General features: G+C 40.0%; 1 long non-coding RNA gene across 1 annotated transcript; it reads right to left on the bottom strand.

Moving 5' to 3' along the window:
- Positions 1 to 2,876: 2,876 nt before the first annotated feature.
- Positions 2,877 to 19,824, bottom strand: LOC109866821 (uncharacterized). Its single transcript, XR_002251740.1, has 3 exons — positions 19,599 to 19,824; positions 9,037 to 9,299; positions 2,877 to 3,029 (listed from the first exon to the last, which is right to left on the bottom strand). It is a non-coding gene; the product is annotated as an uncharacterized LOC109866821 (long non-coding RNA).
- Between the last annotated feature and the right edge of the window lie 280 nt (positions 19,825 to 20,104).

Genomic DNA, 20,104 nt, shown 5'->3' with positions numbered 1-20,104 from the left:
TTACTAAATCATCATAAAACCCATGAAACATTTAATTGACAATATTAATTAAAACAAATTTTACTTACATTGCACTTTTTCACATAGCGTACCTTTAAAACCATGACAAATTAAGAGACAGAAATATCATGTTGCTTCAATTTTGGCTACAGAGGAGAGCGTGAGAGGTGAGAGGTCAGTGTGATGTCACCTCCTGGTATAAGCTCACTGTTCTACTGACTTTTAGTTTTTCTTCTTTTGAATGTACAAACATACAATGTCAGTAAATAGAGTGAACAAAATGTCAACTAAAATAAAAAACTACATTTTAAGTGAGAATGGGCATTGGTCTGAAGCTGAGCACCACAATGCCTATTCCACCCATGTTCAACTGAGGTTTTCCAGCACACATCTTAGACTTACAACAGTAGCTACGTTGGAACTGGACTTCAATGCATTGGGAAAGTATTCAGACCCCTTGACTTTTTCCACATTTTCTTACGTTACAGCCTTATTCTAAAATTGATTATTTTTTTCTCATCAATCTACACACAATTCCAGGTAATGACAAAGTGAAAACAGGATTTTAGAAAAACAGAAATACCTTATTTACATAAGTATTCAGACCCTTTGCTGTGACACTCGAAATTGAGCTCATGTGCATCCTGTTTCCGTTGATCATCCTTGGGCTGTTTCTACAACTTGATTGGAGACCACCTGTGGTAAATTCAATCTATTGGACATGATTTGGAAAGGCACACACATGAGATAGGAGAACCTTCCAGAAGGACAACCATCTATGCAGCACTCCACTAATCAGGCCTTTATGTTAGAGTGGCCAGACGGAAGAGACTCCTCAGTACAAGGCACCTAATAGGACTCTCAGACCATGAGAAAAAAATTATATTGTATGATGAAACCAAGATTGAACTCTTTGGCCTGAATGCCAAGCATCACATCTGTTGGATACCTGGCACCATGCCTACAGTGAAGCATGGTGGAGGCAGCATCATGCTGTGGTGATGTTTTTCACAGGCAGGGACTGGGAGACTAGCCAGGATCGAGGGAAAGATGAACAGAGGAAAGTACAGAGAGATCCTTGATGAAAACCTGGTCCAGAGCACTCAGGACCTCAGACTGGGGTGAAGGTTCACCTTCCAACAGGACAATGACCCTAAGCACACAGCCAAGACAATGCAGGAGTGTCTTCGGAAGTGTTGTATCAGAGGGTGAGGACTAGGGCCATTCCCCCAGAGGTGAAATATATAAATAAATGTCCAGGAGTCTGTTCAGGGAAACATTATTCCATTTCTGTTAGTCACATGTCTGTGGAACTTGTTCAGTTTTATGTCTCAGTTGTTGAATCTTGTTATGTTCATACAAATATTTACACGTGTTAAGTTTGCTGAAAATAAACGCACTTTACAGATAGAGAACGTTTCTTTTTTTGCTGAGTTTAAATATACTTTACAACTTTTATAAAGTCTGAATGCCTTATATGTAATATAGAACGACATAAAGAGTCCCTAGCTGCTGGGCTGCTCAGTCCTGGCCCTGGCGGTCTGCCGTACTGTTGGTTGTCACTCTAGCCTTGGCCTAACACACCTAAACCAATAATGTATGTTTCACTAAGACCTTAAAGCTGAGTGGGGTGTGTTGGGTTGGGATGCTGCAGGGCCGTGGATCCCTAGGAACAGGACTGGGTGACCAGCCATATTGTGTGCAAATAAAAAGAGCTCTACAGTACTATTAGGCCTATGATATTAGTTATATCTGTTAACGTGTAGGCGTAAGTCACAGGAGGTTGGTGGCACCTTAATTGGGGAGGACAGGCTCATGGTAATGGCTGAAGCGGAATGGTATCAAATACATCAAACACGTGGTTTCCATATGTTTGATGCCATTCCATGAACTCTGTTCCAGCCATTATTATGAGCCGCCCTCCCATCAACAGTCTCCACTGGTGTATGTGTTTTCTTTACTCTTATGGAGACATAAAAAAAAGATGGGAAGGAAGTTGTGTTGGGGAAATAGTTGAGTTAAGGAAACAGTTTGTGGAAATGTAAAATTAATGTAGGTGAATATAACACATTACATCTGGTAAAAGATAAAACAAAGATTAATACAAAGATTCTTCGGGATCGTTGTCCCTTCCACGGGATGGTTGAGCTAACGTTCAGCTAATGTGATTAGCATGAGGTTGTAAGTAACAAGAACATTTCCCAGGACAGACATATCTGCTATTGGCAGAAAGCTTAAAAATTATTGTTAATCTAACTGCACTGTCCATTTTACAGTAGCTATTACAGTGAAAGAATACCATGCTATTGTTTGAGGAGAGTGCACAATTTTGAACGTGAAAAGTTATTGATTAAAAAAATGTACACATTTGGGCAGTCTTGAAACCAAATTTGAACAGAAATGCAATGGTTCATTGGATCAGTCTAAAACTTTGCACATACACAGCTGACATGTAGTGGCCAAAATCCAAATTGCACCTGGTCTGGAATAATACATTATGGCCTTTCTCTTGCATTACAAAGAAGATGGTACAAAAAAATACAAAAGAACAGTTGTTTTTTTCTTTGTATTATCTTATACCAGATCTATTCCGTTATATTCTACTACATTCCTTTCACATTTCCATAACCTTCAAAGTGTTTCCTTTCAAATGCTATCAAAAAATATGCACATCCTTGCTTCAAGGCCTGAGCTACAGGCAGTTAGACTTTGTTATGTCATTTTTGGCAAAAATTGGGGAAAAAAAGGTGTCTAACCTTAAGACATTTTAATAAAATATGATTTTTGTAAAAAACAAATATATATATATATAATCAAGACATGGTTGGATTGAATAATGTTTATCTTGAACAAATATAAATGAAACAAGGTTTTCATCACTGCTGATGTTTATTGCTTTGAACTGAACAAATTTTACATACAGTATTTTATAGCAATGATAAATGAGCGACCATTTTGTACTGTGTCTTCCTGTCCTTCTTGGGTCCACACACATCACAGTGCTTCATCTTGTTGCTACCGTCTGCAATCTAGAATGATGAAAACACTTTGTTCAGGAATTTTACTAACATCTCACTCACTCAATCACATACAGTGGGGCAAAAAAGTATTTAGTCAGCCACCAATTGTGGAAGTTCTCCCACTTAAAAATATTAGAGAGGCCTGTAATTTTCATCATAAGTACACTTCAACTATAACAGACAAAATGAGAAAAGAAAATGCAGAAAATAACATTGTAGGATTTTTTATGAATTTTTTTGCAAATTATGGTGGAAAATAAGTATTTTGTCAATAACAAAAGTTTTTCTCAATACTTTGTTATATACCCTTTGTTGGCAATGACAGAGGTCAAACGTTTTCTGTAAGTCTTCACAAGGTTTTCACACTCTGTTGCTGGTATTTTGGCCCATTCCTCCATGCAGTTCTCCTCTAGAGCAGTGATGTTTTGGGGCTGTTGCTGGGCAACACAGACTTTCAACTCCCTCCAAAGATTTTCTATGGGGTTGAGATCTGGAGACTGGCTAGGCCACTCCAGGACCTTGAAATGCTTCTCCTTCGTTGCCCGGGCGGTGTGTTTGAGATCATTGTCATGCTGAAAGACCCAGCCACATTTCATCTTCAATGCCCTTGCTGATGGAAGGAGGTTTTCACTCAAAATCTCACGATACATGGCCCCATTCATTCTTTCCTTTACACGGATCAGTCGTCCTGGTCCCTTTGCAGAAATACAGCCCCAAAGCATGATGTTTCCATGGTGTTCTTTGGATGCAACTCAGCATTCTTTGTCCTCCAAACACGACGAGTTGAGTTTTTACCAAAAAGTTATATTTTGGTTTCATCTGACCGTATGACATTCTCCCAATATTCTTCTGGATCATCCAGATGCTCTCTAGCAAACTTCAGACCGGCCTGGACATGTACTGGCTTAAGCAGGGGGACACGTCTGGCACTGCAGGATTTGAGTCCGGCATAGTGTGTTACTGATGGTAGGCTTTGTTACTTTGGTCCCAGCTCTCATTCACTAGGTCCCCCCGTGTGGTTCAGGATATTTTTGCTCACCATTCTTGTGATCGTTTTAACCCCACGGGGTGAGATCTTGCGTGGAGCCCCAGATCGAGGGAGATTATCAGTGGTCTTGTATGTCTTCCATTTCCTAATAATTGTTCCCCCTAATAGTTGCTCCCATTTCTTCAAACCAAGCTGCTTACCTATTGCATATTCAGTCTTCCCAGCCTGGTGCAGGTCTATAATTTTGTTTCTGGTGTCCTTTGACAGTTCTTTGGTCTTGGCCATAGTGGAGTTTGGAGTGTGACTGTTTGAGGTTGTGGACAGGAGTCTTTTATACTGATAACAAGTTCAAACAGGTCTGTTCCGTGTATTAAACAGCTGAGGTGGGAGATCTGGCTAGTTTTTTCGTACTGTTCCTACCATCGTCAGCTTCCACTTGAGAAGCTTCTGTCCCAGCTTGTACAAAGTAAAAAAAGTCATTGCAAGTGATCTTGTGGTCACGGAGTCCCTGTGTCACGTCTAGGACAACCTGCATCCCTTGGTTCTTCTCAGGGGCTCCTCCATCTGGCTTCCCCATATACACTTGCAAAATCCACACATATGATGAAGTAGGATCACAGGCAGCCCAGATCTCGATTCCATATTTTGCGGGTTTAGACGGTATGTACTGCCTGAAGGGGCAGCGGCCCCTAAATGGCATAAGCTGCTCACCAACAGTAACGTTATGCCCAGGGTTGTAAAACAGGGTAAGGCAGTCCACCCACTTGTCCCACACTGACCTGATTGCAGCTAGCTTGTCTCTCTGCCGCCGAGCTGGTCTGGTGTCTCGGTTATAGAAGCAGATAATCCTGAAAATAATGTGAAAGTTTTCCAGAAACATTGTTGCACTGAAAAGTTCTCTGCCAGTTTCTGCATCCCACAGGGATTCTGTGGATTCCCCATTGGATCTGAAAACACCAGCAAGGATAAGAACTCCAAAGTATGCATGTAAATGAGTTTGGTCCATCTCCTTCCATCTCTCTCCAAAAACATGCCTTCCCTCCAAATTAGTCCAGTCCAGAATGATTTTCTGGATGGTGTCTGGGTTGAACAGTTCAAAAGAAGACTTTATGTCCTGCACATCTGTAACCGCCATCCGCGTCGGCCCTGGTTGCATCCTTGTCATATTGGCAGCCATGTGGGTGGCTCATTCCTTGGGCAAGAAGACCACTCAATTTCATTTTTTTTTACATCATATTTCTCCTCCGGCTGGCTGCTGACGGGCTGGTCCTGGGGCTGGCTGAGGGTCAATCTCATCCTCTTCTTCCAACTCACTGTCAGACTCTGAATTGACAGAGACATGATCCTCATATTTTGAGAATTCTTCATCTTCCAAAGTGGAAGACGTTCCTTCCACACTAGCTTCTCTATTTGCAAAAAAAAAATCCCAGGCCCTCTGAGCAGAGATTAATTTTTACCATGCTAATTGATTGTGGTAAGGAGCCACACATGCAAAGCTATTTATATGTTGTGACCCTCCCACAATTCGCATCTGGCTGGGGTAGAAGTGGGGGAAAATACAATACTTTTTCTTTTTACAATGTATTGAAATAATGTATTGAAATAATGTATTGTAATAACATTGTGCAGGTTCTTGCAAGACATTGTGTAGTTTCACACACTACAAAGGGTAAAGAGTACGAGAAAAGCGGGAGACAGGCAGACAGGCAGGGAGACAGACCGGTTCTTCAGACCGGTGCTACATTGAAACAGCAGGGAGGAGGAAGACAGAGTGAAGGCACACAGATTTTTGTTTAATATTTACTTGTTTTCACCTTCACACACATTCTTCCACACTTTTATTACCCTCGGGTCCGGTGGACCCGAACACTACATATGTTAATATAAATGTGTAGGCGGTTCACAGTGTGCACTCAATGAAAATGTGTTCTTTTACATGTTCTTCACAGAAAATGAGCCAACGCCAATGCGTCTCAGATTGAAAAAATACATTTTATTTTCGTAAACATTTAAAATGCGTCCCACAGACCCGAACACCACACAAGGGTTAAGTTGCTTGGTCCTAGGTACAGTAGGTACATTATAATTACAAGTATATTCTATGTAACTACATTGTTCATAAATTACACTTGATTCAGTATATCCTTTGAGCCAGGTCATAACATAGAAATAAACTTATTGAAAATTACCTGTAGTTAATGACAGGGTGTGCCTTGTTACAATTGCAGTTAAAAGGTCCTAGTCTATTTATCAACCCTGATATTGCATTTGGATTTGATGATAGTGGCACCTTGTAGTTATTTTGTTTTGAGTTTTTGTCACGACTTCCGCCGAATTCAGTCAAATTTTCCTTTTCTATTTGTTTTGTCGTTGTTTTCTACACACCTGGTGTCACGCCCTGGTCTTAGTATTTTGTGTTTATATATTTATTTGGTCAGGCCAGGGTGTGACATGGGGTTATTTTGTGTTGTGTTGTGGTATTGGGGTTTTAGTAGGTATTGGGATTGTGGCTGAGTAGGGGTGTCTAGCATAGTCTATGGCTGCCTGAGGCGGTTCTCAATCAGAGTCAGGTGATTCTCGTTGTCTCTGATTGGGAACCATATTTAGGTAGCCTGGGTTTCACTGTGTGTTTTGTGGGTGATTGTTCCTGTCTCAGTGTTTTTGTATTCACCAGACAGGCTGTATTAGGTTTTCACATTTCCGTTTGTTGTTTTTGTATTTGTTCGTATTTTCATTCATTAAACATGTATCGAACTAACCACGCTGCATTTTGGTCCGACTCTCCTTCGACGGAAGAATGCCGTAACACCTGGTTTCTATTTCCCAATTACATTTTCATTATTTAACCCTCTGTTTCCCCCATGTTTGTGTGTGTGTTTGTATATAATGTTCAGGTCGTTACTTGTTGGCTGCTATTGTTTGCCTGGTTCGTTACTACGCCCGTTATTTACGAGTGACCGGTAATTTCACGCACTTTTAGTATTTGTTTTATACTGGTGCTTTTCCTGGAATAAATTACCTTGTACACTCATCTCTGCTCTCCTGTGCCTGATTCCATGCACCTGTTACCCACAGCCTGACAGTTATTAACATGGTAATTCACAGGTAACTTTCAAACGTGTAAATACGAAACATTACTTATATAGTGGAACAAGAAAATGTGTAATAACAGTAATAATCTTCAGAGAGCGGATGTGTAATTACACATTCCGTTTTCCAATTGTGTGAGAACTGATAGCGCTAAAACCTTAATAGCATGTAATTACATAGTAAAACCTATGTAACTACTATGTTCTTACTCCAGTTATTACTGTGTAGTTGCATAGTAATAGGGGGGAAATAATTGTATAGTGTTACCCAACTGTCAAGTGTCCAAATTTACAGTGTAATTTGATATGGTATGCTCATGTACAATTGAAGTCGGAAGTTTACATACACCTTAGCCAAATACATTTAAACTCCATTTTTCACAATTCCTGACATTTAATCCTAGTTTAAAAAATCCCTGCTTAGGTCAGTTACGATCACCACTTTATTTTAAGAATATGAAATGTCAGAATAATAGTAGAGAGAATGATTTATTTCAGCTTTTATTTCTTTCATCACACTCCCAGTGGGTCAGAAGTTTACATACACTCAATTAGTATTTGGAAGCATGGCCTTTTTAAATTGTTTAACTTGGGTCAAACATTTCGAATAGCTTTCCACAAGCTTCCCACAATAAGTTGGGTGAATTCTGGCCCATTCCTCCTGACAGAGCTGGTGTAACTGAGTCAGGTTTGTAAACCTCCTTGCTCACACACGCATTTTCAAGTCTGCCCACAAATTTTCTATGGGATTGAGGTCAGAGCTTTGTGATGGCCACTCCAATACCTTGACTTTGTTGTCCTTAAGCCATTTTGCCAAAGTATGCTTGAAGTATGCTTGGGGTCATTGGCCATTTGGAAGACCCATTTGCGACCCTTTAACTTCCTGAATGTTGTCTTGAGATGTTACCTCAATATATTCACATAATTGTCATTCCTCATGAAGCCATCTATTTTGTGAAATGCACCAGTCCCTCCTGCAGCAAAGCACCCGCACAACATGATGCTGCCACCCCCGTGCTTCATGGTTGGGATGGTGTTCTTCGGCTTGCAAGCCTCCCCCTTTATTCTCCAAACATAACGATGGGCATTATGGTCAAACTTCTATTTTTGTTTCATCAGACCAGAGGACATTTCTCCCCATGTGCAGTTGCAAACTGTAGTCTGGCTTTTTTATGGCAGTTTTGGCGCAGTGGCTTCTTCCTTGCTGAGTGGCCTTTCAGGTTATGTCGATATAGGACTCGTTTTACTGTGGATATAGATACTTTTGTACCTGTTTCCTCCAGCATCTTCACAAGGTCCTTTGCTGTTGTTCTGGGATTGATTTGCACTTTTCGTACCAAAGTACGTTAATTTCTAGGAGACAGAACTCGTCTCCTTCCTGAGCAGTAAGTCTATTGTTTGTACAGATGAACGTGGTACCTTCAGGCATTTGGAAATTGCTCCCAATGATGAGCCAGTCTTGTGGAGGTCTACAATTTTTGGGCTGATTTCTTTTGATTTTCCCATGATGTCAAGCAAAGAGGCACTGAGTTGGAAGGTAGGCCTTGAAATCCTTCCACAGGTACACCTCCAATTGATTCAAATGATGTCAATTATCCTATCAGAAGCTTCTAAAGCCATGACATAATTTTCTGGATTTCCAAGCTGCTTAAATGTCACGCCCTGACCATAGAGAGCCCTTGGTTCTCTATGGTATAGTAGGTCAGGGCGTGACTAGGGGGTGATCTAGTATATCTATTTCTATGTTGGTGCTAATGTGGTTCCCAATTAGAGGCAGATGTTTATCGTTGGGGATCATATTTAGGTAGCTATTTCCACACCTGTGTTTATATTGATTTTTCGTTAGTATGTTTGGGCACTACGTCCTCGTGGTAATTGTAAGTTTTGTTATTTTGGTTTTGTTAGTTTCACTTAAATAAATATGTGGAACTATACTCACGCTGCGTCTTGGTCCGCTCATTTCCAAGACCGTGACAGAATATCCCACCAAACAAGGACCAAGCAGCGTGCAATGATGGGAAAAATAGGTTGGACCTGGGAAGAAATCATTGAAGGACAGGAGACCCTTCCTTGGCAGGAGTCGCAGAGGACGCAGGAAGGACGGCGATGATGCCGGGGACCGCGGCCACAGAAACCCCAAGATTCTTTGGGGTGGGGGCACATGGAGCTGGCGGCTGAGCAGAGGGAAGAGCCAGAGAACATCTGGGAGGAGATAGAGAGGTGGTAAATATGTGGAACTATACTCACGCTGCGCCTTGGTCCGCTCATTTCCAAGACCTTGACATAAAAGGCACTGTCAACTTAGTGTATGTAAACTTCTGACCCACTGGAATTGTGATACAGTAAATTGTATGTGAAATAATCTGTCTGTAAACAATTGTTGGAAGAATTTCTTATGTCATGCACAAAGTTGATGTCCTAACCGACTTGCCAAAACTATAATTTGTTAACAAGACATTTGTGGAGTGGTTGAAAAACAAGTTTTATTGACTCTAACCTAAGTGTATGTAAACTTCCAACTTCAACTGTATGTTTAGTGCCAATTGTGATGTTGATTAATATTATACTGGCCTCCCGAGTGGCGCAGCAGTCTGAGGCACTGCATCTCAGTGCAAGAGGCATCACTATAGTACCTGGTTCAAATCCAGGCTGTATAACATCCAGCTGTGATTTGGAGTCCCATAGAGTGGTGCACAATTGGCCCAGTGTCTTCCGGGTTTGTCCAGGGTAGGCTATCATTGTAAATAAGAATTTGTTCTTAACTGACTTGCCTAGTTAAATAAAGGTAAAATTTATGTTATTGTCCAAACGGTTGCCTTAATTTCCTATCCTGTCCAGCATACTGTTGACCAAAGCCTTGCAGGGTCACAGATATGAAGTTATGGAGTGCATTACATAGTAGTATCACAACACTAAGCTGCCCTTGAGCTGTGCTGTGAGGTGGACTTCTAAATGGGCCTCTGAGACCAATTTGGAGGGAGAAATTCTGCCTAGCTAGAATTCCTCTCCTCCTTTTAAGACAAATACAATGCTTTTGATATTGCAGATCATAGGATGAAACATGAGTGAATGAGCGCACGGAACATACATTCAGTTTCAAAGCATTGCATACTTCAAGCCAGCTGACATATTCTATTATTCTTCAGACCATAAGATAGGACATGGAGAACATCTTCACTAGGTCATGTAGCAATACTGAAGCATAACCTTGGCCTACAGGGCCATTTGGTGACATTTAGTGTTTCGTAAAACTTTGTGCAAGTGTTTATGTCAAGTTCACCTTGTCAAGCCTTTTTTTATGAAACGCAGTAGAGGTTAATTGTTGATTCTATGAATGAGAAAACATTACCTCAACGACTGTACATATGCTGTGCAGATTTACATAGCATGTCATTTACAGAGAGGAATTAATAGTTGAAGTTCAATGTTTTGTTGGTTTGCTTTGCATTGGTACCTCAAGAGAGAAGTTGAAAAATTGTGAAATGTTCCTATAACTAATGATATACAGTATAATGTATATACAAATATCATATAAGTTGAGTTTAGTCTTTCATATTCATAATCTCCAACACCACCACAACATCATGTGCAAATAGCGCATTTCTATGTTTGGCAGGAAGCTAAATGTTTCCAATGACATCATCAACCAATTAGTAGGCAATTAGTAGGTAATGTCTATTAATAATTGGTTGAAATCACCTGATGCACACCGATGATGTCACTGGAAACACTTATCTTCCTCTATCTTTTTTTCCCAAAAAACATAGAAATGGGGTGTTTTCACATATGTTGATGATGGGATGGTGCTGGAGATTTTCACAAAATCATCTACAATATTTATTATCGTTCTTTAAAAAATCATTGCAGCACAAGCAATCACATTCAATTTATTTATAAAGGAGAGGTTGCAATTAAGCTCCTTAAAGATTTTGCTGTGATCTCCTAGCTTTTTAGCATAATAATTGACCTACGGGAGCCCCGTTAGGTATTGTTAATACATACTGCTTTAGTCATCCCTGCTCTCTACAAACGTCATTAATTTAGCTGCTTTATGTAGCCACAGACCACAATCATTTGATTGAGTGTCTGTGTTTGATATAATTAGATAATTTCTTGAAAGAGGAGTAATTGCCATGCTCAATCACAACCAAAACATTGCGAAAAGAGGAAGAAAACAGCTAGGTATCATGTAGCTTTTGAGGTGGATACTTAATCTTTAGTTACCATTACTGCTTAATGGAATGCTATCTTTCCCAATTATAAACATTGAACAAAGACCCAACAAAAGAGGGGACACTTTTGTTTCAAAACCTTTCTCAGCTGCTGTATATTATATCCATTTAGACTCTTGGGGGATAGAACTAGTAGATGTTTTCTTGAAATATACATTTGTGATGTGTAAATCCAATTTTATTCTAAATCTGAAAAATCAATTAGGCCGATATAATTGTCAGGTGGATTTAAATCATCGACAGTTAACTGTGATGTTAAGAAAAAGGGACATAACCTTTGCAAAGGTATAATGACACTGTCACGCTGCTGTACTCATTAAAACCTGTCAGTCACTCCGCTCCCTCTCATATGCAAACAGCCATGCTCTGTTAAGACCATTTATCAATGTCAAAATTGTCAACAGCTAAGATGAAATAAAGTTCCACACATGAAAGGGGGGCATAATTACTCAATGCCCATTTCCAATGCAACTGAATGTTAGATAAACAAACACAAAGGGTAGTACTTGATGTTTGGAGATTTGTATGCATTTAACTTGGTTGTATGGCTTTCAAATTGTTTAGAAAGTCTTTGTTCTGATGGTTTCTTCTTCAGTCTCAGTTATGGGAAAATGTACCTACAGTAGGGATGATTCGCAAATCAAATCACACTTTAGAAACTTACGGGTCCTTCTCCAACAATGAAGAGTTAAAGATAAAGACACCTCAGTACTGTACACTTGAATATCCCATCACAGGTAGTATAATTGACTTCAGGGGTAATGTTAGAAAATGCAGATGATGTTGAAAAGCTATTGGCAGTATTACCAGGGACCAAGACAAATCCCTCATAGAATGGGGGAGCACAGCATTACATATTATCCGAGCTGATGATAACATCCCTTTTCCACAGCAAAAGTTTATCTTGTCAACAAAGGGTTGAGGTCTATTTAGAGAAATTACAACGCAGAGTTAGCTGGCTAGCATTTGTGGTCAATGCATATGAAATAATGATCTTTCTTACTAAGTAATTGTTCCGGACTGTACTTTGCTTCCCTAACAGCTCTATATTTTGTGTCGCGCAAGCATTGGGGCAGAGCGAAGTCGAATATGCTAATGACTCTAATTGGACTTCTAATAGAGCATGTCTCTATAGTTTTGAAGCTTTTGGGTGTCTGTGTAATCAGTGCAGACAATCGTTAAGGGAATGAAGAGGCAACTAGCAATGTCAGGAGAGGGCCCAGGCGGTTCCAGCTGACACTACCCCAATCTTCCAGGACCCATTAAATGGCAGTTTCAACGCATTACCAACCATAACATCCTTGAATATCACTGATTTTATTTGCAGTATCAAACCTTTCATTTCACGCACCATTAATGGAAAAGTGCTGAGGTTCTAATGCTGCCAAACATTTAGTAACTACCTGGACTTGGAGAACCAATTAACTCCAGAGACAACATGGCCAATTAAACACAAAAATAGGTAAGTCCACCATTTAATGCCCAAGTCATTTTCTCATGAGCAAACCCCGGAAAAAAACAATAGGCTGTACATTGGAATGACCACATGAAACTGTACAATGAGTAGGTTTCAGTGTACTCCTAAGGCAACTAAGTTGCTATGAATGCATTGGCAATATCATATTACAACCTGTATTTGAACCTGATCTAGAACTTCCAATAATTCATCCCAAAAACTAAAAATAACTTATTTTTTTATTCATATCTTGATAAGATTGGAAGTTAAATGTTGTTTATATGGAAAAAGTATATATTGTAAATAAGCAAACCCACAACAAAAGAGGAGAGTATATACCACATCCCAGAGTAATTTCATTTGGTGCCATGCAATCATTTCTAACCAACAAGAACACTTCATAAAAATAGTATCCTGCAGGATGAGGAGTGTTGAGGGGCTCACCATTAGCCACCCTGATACTGACCCCTAATGCTGTTATGCCAGAGCAGAAACTTCAAGTGGCAATTCAGGAGATGGGAAATAAGCACATCTCCTCCTTTCAATCGATTACATTGGTGTGTGTGCGTGTTGTGCGTGTGTTTGTATGTGTGTGTATGTATGTGTGTGTGTGTGTGTGTGTGTGTGTGTGTGTGTGTGTGTGTGTGTGTGTGTGTGTGTGTGTGTGTGTGTGTGTGTGTGTGTGTGTGTGTGTGTGTGTGTGTGTGTGTGTGTGTGTGTGTGTGTGTGTGTGTGTGTGTGTGTGTGTGTGTGTGTTTGTGTGCGTGCGAGTGTGTGAGAGAGGTCAATATGCCTGAATTACCTCAACTTTATTTTGTTAACTAAAACTGCAACTTATCCTTTCACCAACAATTTTTCATCACATGCTGAAATGGGAACTATGATTGTGAATGCCACTGAACTTCTACTTTACTTTGTATTTGACATTCCCTCTGTCATTCAGTCTAGACCATTTTCCATTCACATAGTAGCAAGATGCGGCAGCATTGCTATGCTGGCTAACACTGGTATGGGTTGCTTCTTCAACCACTCCATTCATAGATTATTTTACAATGTAGATGTTATGTCGCGTTCAAGTGTGTTGTGAATCTGTTATAAATACTTGTATTTATAAATATTTGATTCACATAAATCATTACTCAGCTAACAGGTATGAAAGTAGTATATATTTTACCATAAAATACATTATGCTAGGTATGGGTGATTTTCTCTAGCATTTTCCTCAAACCTTTGTGGCACCGGAAACTGTGCACAGTCCTCATCCTTATGTAGTCCATGTTGTTAAGCACTTCTCCTCTGTGTTTACGCTGTTTCAGGTCCCACTGTCTTGTGTTAGGATACAAAGAACCAAGGTGTTGCTCTGTGAACCTTGCACATTGCCCACTAACCTATCTAACCCCATCTGAACTCGCTAATATTATTCCTATTGATTTTCCAGCAAGCTTTCAATGATGCTGTCATTGAAAGGCTTAGAATGGTGTCAATATGAAGCTAATGACTCAGGTGGCAAAGCAAAGAGAAGCATAAAATATCATTACTGTTGTCGACCTCATCAAGGGATTTTAGATTATCATAGCTGTGTATTGGGATTGCAATGATATTTTAAAAAACAAGATATGTGGGGGGATTGGATATAATAGGATTAGCGCTGTAGACATAAATTCCCACCCATGTTACTTTTGGACTAGCAATGTTGTTTAAATTTTTCGCATTGTTTTCATTTGGTGAACGTGCTAAGATATATTCAAAATTACATTGTTTTTAACATTTTTGTTTATACCTTTTTCTAGCATGTTCTTATCCACAAAGGGACTTAACACAAAGGTGATGTGATGTGACAATATACTTAGGTTTTCCAAATGATTTGACATGTGACGTGATATGCTAGGGGTGCATAGCTTGTTAGGGCTAGCTAATCAATGATGCATTTCAACTATAAGTACTGATCTCAGAAGGAGGACCTTTGTAAACAGTTAACTTCTGAATTATTTGACCTTTCTTTGCTGCTTTACTAGGGTGTTTCCACAGAGTTATTTTAATTCAAATGAACGGGACCACATACTAAGAGGACCAAGCAAGCCCTGCAAGGAGATTGCATCAAGTTGCTCCTCTGTGCTGTTAATTACTCCCCTGTTACACAACACGGGTGTCCAATAAATGTATCGCCATCAGGTTATAAGGATGTGGTAAGGGATGTGGGTGTGGGAGTGGACGGGTGGACTGGTGGGGATCAGTTAAGGGATAGCCAGTGTCTTGTTAAACAGCATGTGATTACTGTACCTGCTAATGTTCCTGAAAAAGGAAGGATGCAATGTGTGGCTGCATATTTCAGAGACGACATCCCACCAGGAGGCTAATGTGGTAAATCACTCTTCCCCTGGCCTGCCCTAGTTTCGCTACTGCCTGTGTATAGGGACAAGTTTTAATGTTGCCTTGCCTACATCACTTAATTGCACACATTTAAGTCAATCCGGCATGTTGAATTAGTTTTCCATACTAAGCAAGTAATTTATTAAAACATTAGTATAAATGTAACTAAAGAATTGTGCGGTGAATCTTTGTATAAACGAAATGTCTACAATTACTATCTTTGAACAGTACATATATATTTAATTATCAGATGAATTCCAGCCTCAAAATGCATTATAGGTTTATAATCGTACAAATATTTCTCTCTCTCTCTCTCTTTTGCTCATCCTTTCCCTCCTTTCCACCTCTGGGGTAAACATCTACCGGTATTCCAGCTTATTGTTTGGGAGCAACGGGGTAGCCAAAGGGCAGGTAACATGCATCAGACTGGTGTATCCCCGTGTCCCACAGGACATGAGATACAAATCAAGTTGCTTTGACCCCATTGTCATATCCACACTCCTAGTCCCCTAAAGGCAATGCTGTGTTATGGGATCCTTTCTTTACTTTATTTATCTTGTTCCTTTGTGTGGCTGCAGCTAAGGGCATAAGGTACATACATTTCCTTGGGTAAACTAACCGGCATTCAGGACCACAGCCTATTACCATTTTCATTTTAAATGGTGTTTGCCCATTGTGATAGCTGAATATTCAACCAGACAAGTGCTGGCAGTGAGTTTCCATGTCAGTGAAAACACAATCAGATTTTTCTTATATTCATTGTACATACTGCAAATAATTGTGTGTGTAGAAATTCCTAGAAATCATCATACTTGCTTGTAAAGAGTACAAAGAAAGAGACAGATCCCTTAAACTGGGTTGGCTGGCCACACCTTGGAACCTGGAGAGGCTGTTGGCCAGTGAATAATGACCCGGTTAGCTAGCCCAAGTGTAAATACATAAGTAAACACAGGCGTCTGGAGAGCCGGCAGCAATGCCTATACCAATGGAGATGAATCCTTTTTCATGTCACGTTGACCTTTTCCAACCAAGATGAAATCAGTCTTGGCTAAAAACAAATAGCCACATTTCATCTGCTGTTACCCTTCAGATCACGCCAGAATGACCTTTCAACTTAATTTTCCATCCAAACTCATTTCCATGTGTGGCATCTGCCCCCTCAATGATGATAAGTGTCTCTGCAGCCCAAGCCTGATTTGAAATATATGATAATAGAAATACGATCTAAAGATATTTGTTGAAGTATTGTGGATGGCCAGACATAATGGTAGTTTTTTACAAGAGCCACAGCCTTTCCTTCACTTTCAGTAATTGTATTGGTCATCAAGCAGTCAGTAATGGGAGTTGGTGTGGTGTGGGTTATTCTCTGATGGTAGTGTAAATAAGCAAACACAGCCAAGGACATGAGCTATCTTTAGAAACACAGACAGGCATTTAACTCAGATGCAGGGCTGTTTTTTTATTTGAGAAATGTCACATTAACTCTGAAGGTCTGAAGTCATATGAGTGAGGGGAGATTAGCTCAGATGAGATATTTGTAACACCAATCACAGAAGAGTTAGGATAAGGAAAGCATCGTGTCTCACAGGGTTGGGAACATGTAACTGATTACAAAATAACTGTAACTGAAATCCGTTATGTTACCAGTTAAAATATTTGAATCAGATTACAGATAGACAACTTTAGAAAAATGTAATGAATACTTCTAGGACAAGTTTTGAATTCAGAAAGCATGTTTGCGTAAAAAATTATGACACATTTCTGTTTTCTCAATGACATTCAAATCATCATTGAAAAATGGCGCACATTTAAGTTTGTTCCATCTGAGCAAGTCTGACCAGAAGTCAGAGACCACTATGATGACACACCAAATGCATTTGATGGATCACGGGACAAGAGCAGCAATAGAATTTTGTATGCTATACAGTCAGTGGCGACCCATCATTCAGGGCAGGTGGGGTTTTGAGCCCCATATTATTTTGATGTTATTTTTTGCATGTTATTTTGGCATAAAATACGTGTCACATGTCAGTTTGCAAACATAGTTAATACAGCCGCATACAAACATGGTCTCTTTTTTGTTTTCTTGAGTAAGGCAGCTCCAAAATGCAGGTGTTTCAGCCTAGCTCAGTGCTTTCTGTGGTGGTGGGGCGAGCCAGCAGAAAATACGGAACGTTGCGCCGTGATCGGCTCAGTGTTCTGTCACTCATTGAAACACTACGTCACTGCCAAGTCTAAGGGTATAGCTAGAAAATTCAAGCCCCTTGGGTGCTGCCATAGAGTTACATTAGAAGTGCCCATCCAAGAAGACTCAAGGTCATTGGCCCAGATAAAATGACATCAAATCACATTATATCTACAGTAGCTTTGATTGGACTGATCATTGTCAACGTCATACTTTCAAAATCTTAGCTAGAAGTCATCATCATGAATCAAGTTGGAAATCTCAAATTCAACAATGAGTGGTTTGGAAAAAAACAATGGCTAACTGCCATCATTGCAAAGCAATCATTAGCCTGCTATTCAGTGGAGTGGCTGTGTGGTCCCAAGTCTAATATTAGGGGTCTCTTTTCCTATTTTAAAATGATAAACATTCAACATTGGCCATGCTGTCAATGAAGCATGATTTGTGCCGCACTCAATTGTCAGTAGAAAACACATTTATTTAATAATTAGGCAAGTCAGTTAACTAAGAACAAATTCTTATTTACAATGACGGCCTACCCTGGCCAAACCCTAACCCGGATGATGCTGGGCCAATTGTGCACTGCCCAATGGGACTCCCAATCACAGCTAGTTGTGATACATTCTGGAATTGAACCAGGGTCTGTAGTGATGCCTCTATGTGTGAAGTTTGTTTTGATTTAGAATGGACCATTATCATGCACCTGTATCAAAACAGGGGCAGTGGGGGAAAATATATGCACTTAAATAGTGAATGGAGGACGCTTTTCCATGGTTCATTTTCATGCCAGCCAGGTAGGCTAAATTAGCAAATAGAGGATGCTTTTTCCATGGTTCATTTTCATGCCAGCCAGGTAGGCTATTATACTCCTGTTGTAAATGTAAGCAATGTTCTTAATATTAGGAAAGTTGAGTGTCACGACCGTCTGAAGAAGTGGACCAAAGCGCAGCGTGGTGAGCATACATTTCTCTTTATTTGAATCGCAAACTAAACAAGTAACAAAGAAACGACTGGGAAGCTTACAAGGGCTATAGTGCCTCTAACAAAGTTACTTCCCACAATAACAAAAGGGAAGAAGGCTGCCTAAGTATGATTCCCAATCAGAGACAACGATAGACAGCTGTCCCCGATTGAGAACCATACCCGGACAAAACATAGAAATCAGAACATAGAATGCCCACCCAAATCACACCCTGACCAAACCAAAATAGAGACATAAAAAGGCTCTCTAAGGTCAGGGCGTGACATTGAGAAATAAATATAGTAGGTCTAGCCTATAGAAAGCTGATGGGATACTTCTCTTTTTAGTAAAGGCCGTCACTCTGTTTTCTTTTGTTGCGCAACATGAGTTCTTGGGTTCTCATGAAGTGTTTGATTAGATTTTCGATTACATTTGCATTGATGTCAAAGTGATTGGAGGGACAATAGAGTGCTGAGTACCAGACAGTTAGCAAGTTTGGTAAGCTACTAATGACCAGCAGCAGCATTAGAGCTTGGAGAAGCCTAATTACCGTGACTAACGGTAATTAACGATCACATGGAATTTGACTTCCTTCATGACTTGTGATCGCCGGTGTGGCGGTAAAATGGTCACTGCAACAGCCTTAGTCTGGACTGTCCTTCAGCTGTGTGAACTCACATCAGAAATATTGGTATTTTCTTTCAACATTCTACCATACAAACTGGATTAGAGCTCAGCTGCTTATTTAACCTTCTCAAGTAAACAAGATGATTTGTAAAATAAAGAAATGATTAACTCATGCGCAATGTTCCTATGCTTGGTGGAATTTTAAAAACACAGGGAACAAATGAAAGTAGTAAAACCCTGCTTTCAACCACCATCAACTCTAATATGAAAGGTTAAACTCTCTTGACAGTACAACATGGTCACCTGAGGCAAATCTCTGTTAGTATCCTTACAGATGTGTAGGGATCAGAGGTCGGGTAGTTTTGGGGCACGAAGTGGAGTTGCTCTGACATGCCTTGAGGCCCACACACTGACACAGCTCGTTAACCACAGTTTCAAAAATAATTTTTATGAATACATGACTGATGTTGTTTCTAACACTATCCACAAGGTCAAAAAAGCATTGCTAATAATCTAATGTCCTGATATTATTCAGGCTACTTTATGTATTATTATGAGCATGAGTTGCAATACATTTTGCTGTGTTAATCCTGGATCATTATTTAGCCTACCTGTGTTGAACCAGCATTGTAATTTAGCTGTGTTGATCCTGGATCATCATTGAGCCTACCTGTGATGAACCTGCATCGTAAATTAGCTGTGTTGAACCTGGATCGCCATTGAGCTGTGTTGACCCTAGATTGTCATTGAACCTAGCTGTGTTGATCCTGGATCCTTATAACGCTGCCCATAACCACACAGTAATGCAGCAAACACATCAACAAACACCCTAATCCCCCTCAGCAAGTTACCCAGGAAGACTTAATATGTTGTCTCTGAGAAAACACGTCTGTGAGGCTAGCTCTAAAATCATGAGTTCAGGCTGAATCACTGAACAAATGGGTAACCAATGTCTAGACTTGCATTGGTATTGGGTTACATATTATGTAAATCTGTGAAAATATTGAGTGTAACAGGGCTGCATTTGTGTTCTATCAGCCTTGAGTGTTGAGTGTTTAATTTAGACTGCCTGGAGTGCCATTGGCAATCAGGGGCAGTATTTGAAAGAAAACAAATACTATTTGAACCCAAGTTTGAGCTGTACAGGCATCTATGTTTGTGAATGGAAATGCACAA

Source organism: Oncorhynchus kisutch, linkage group LG22, assembly GCF_002021735.2.
Source record: "Oncorhynchus kisutch isolate 150728-3 linkage group LG22, Okis_V2, whole genome shotgun sequence".
Classification (NCBI taxonomy): Eukaryota; Metazoa; Chordata; class Actinopteri; order Salmoniformes; family Salmonidae; genus Oncorhynchus; species Oncorhynchus kisutch.
The sequence above is the reverse complement of the archived record's forward strand: the minus strand, read 5'-3'. Positions and strand labels throughout refer to the sequence as shown.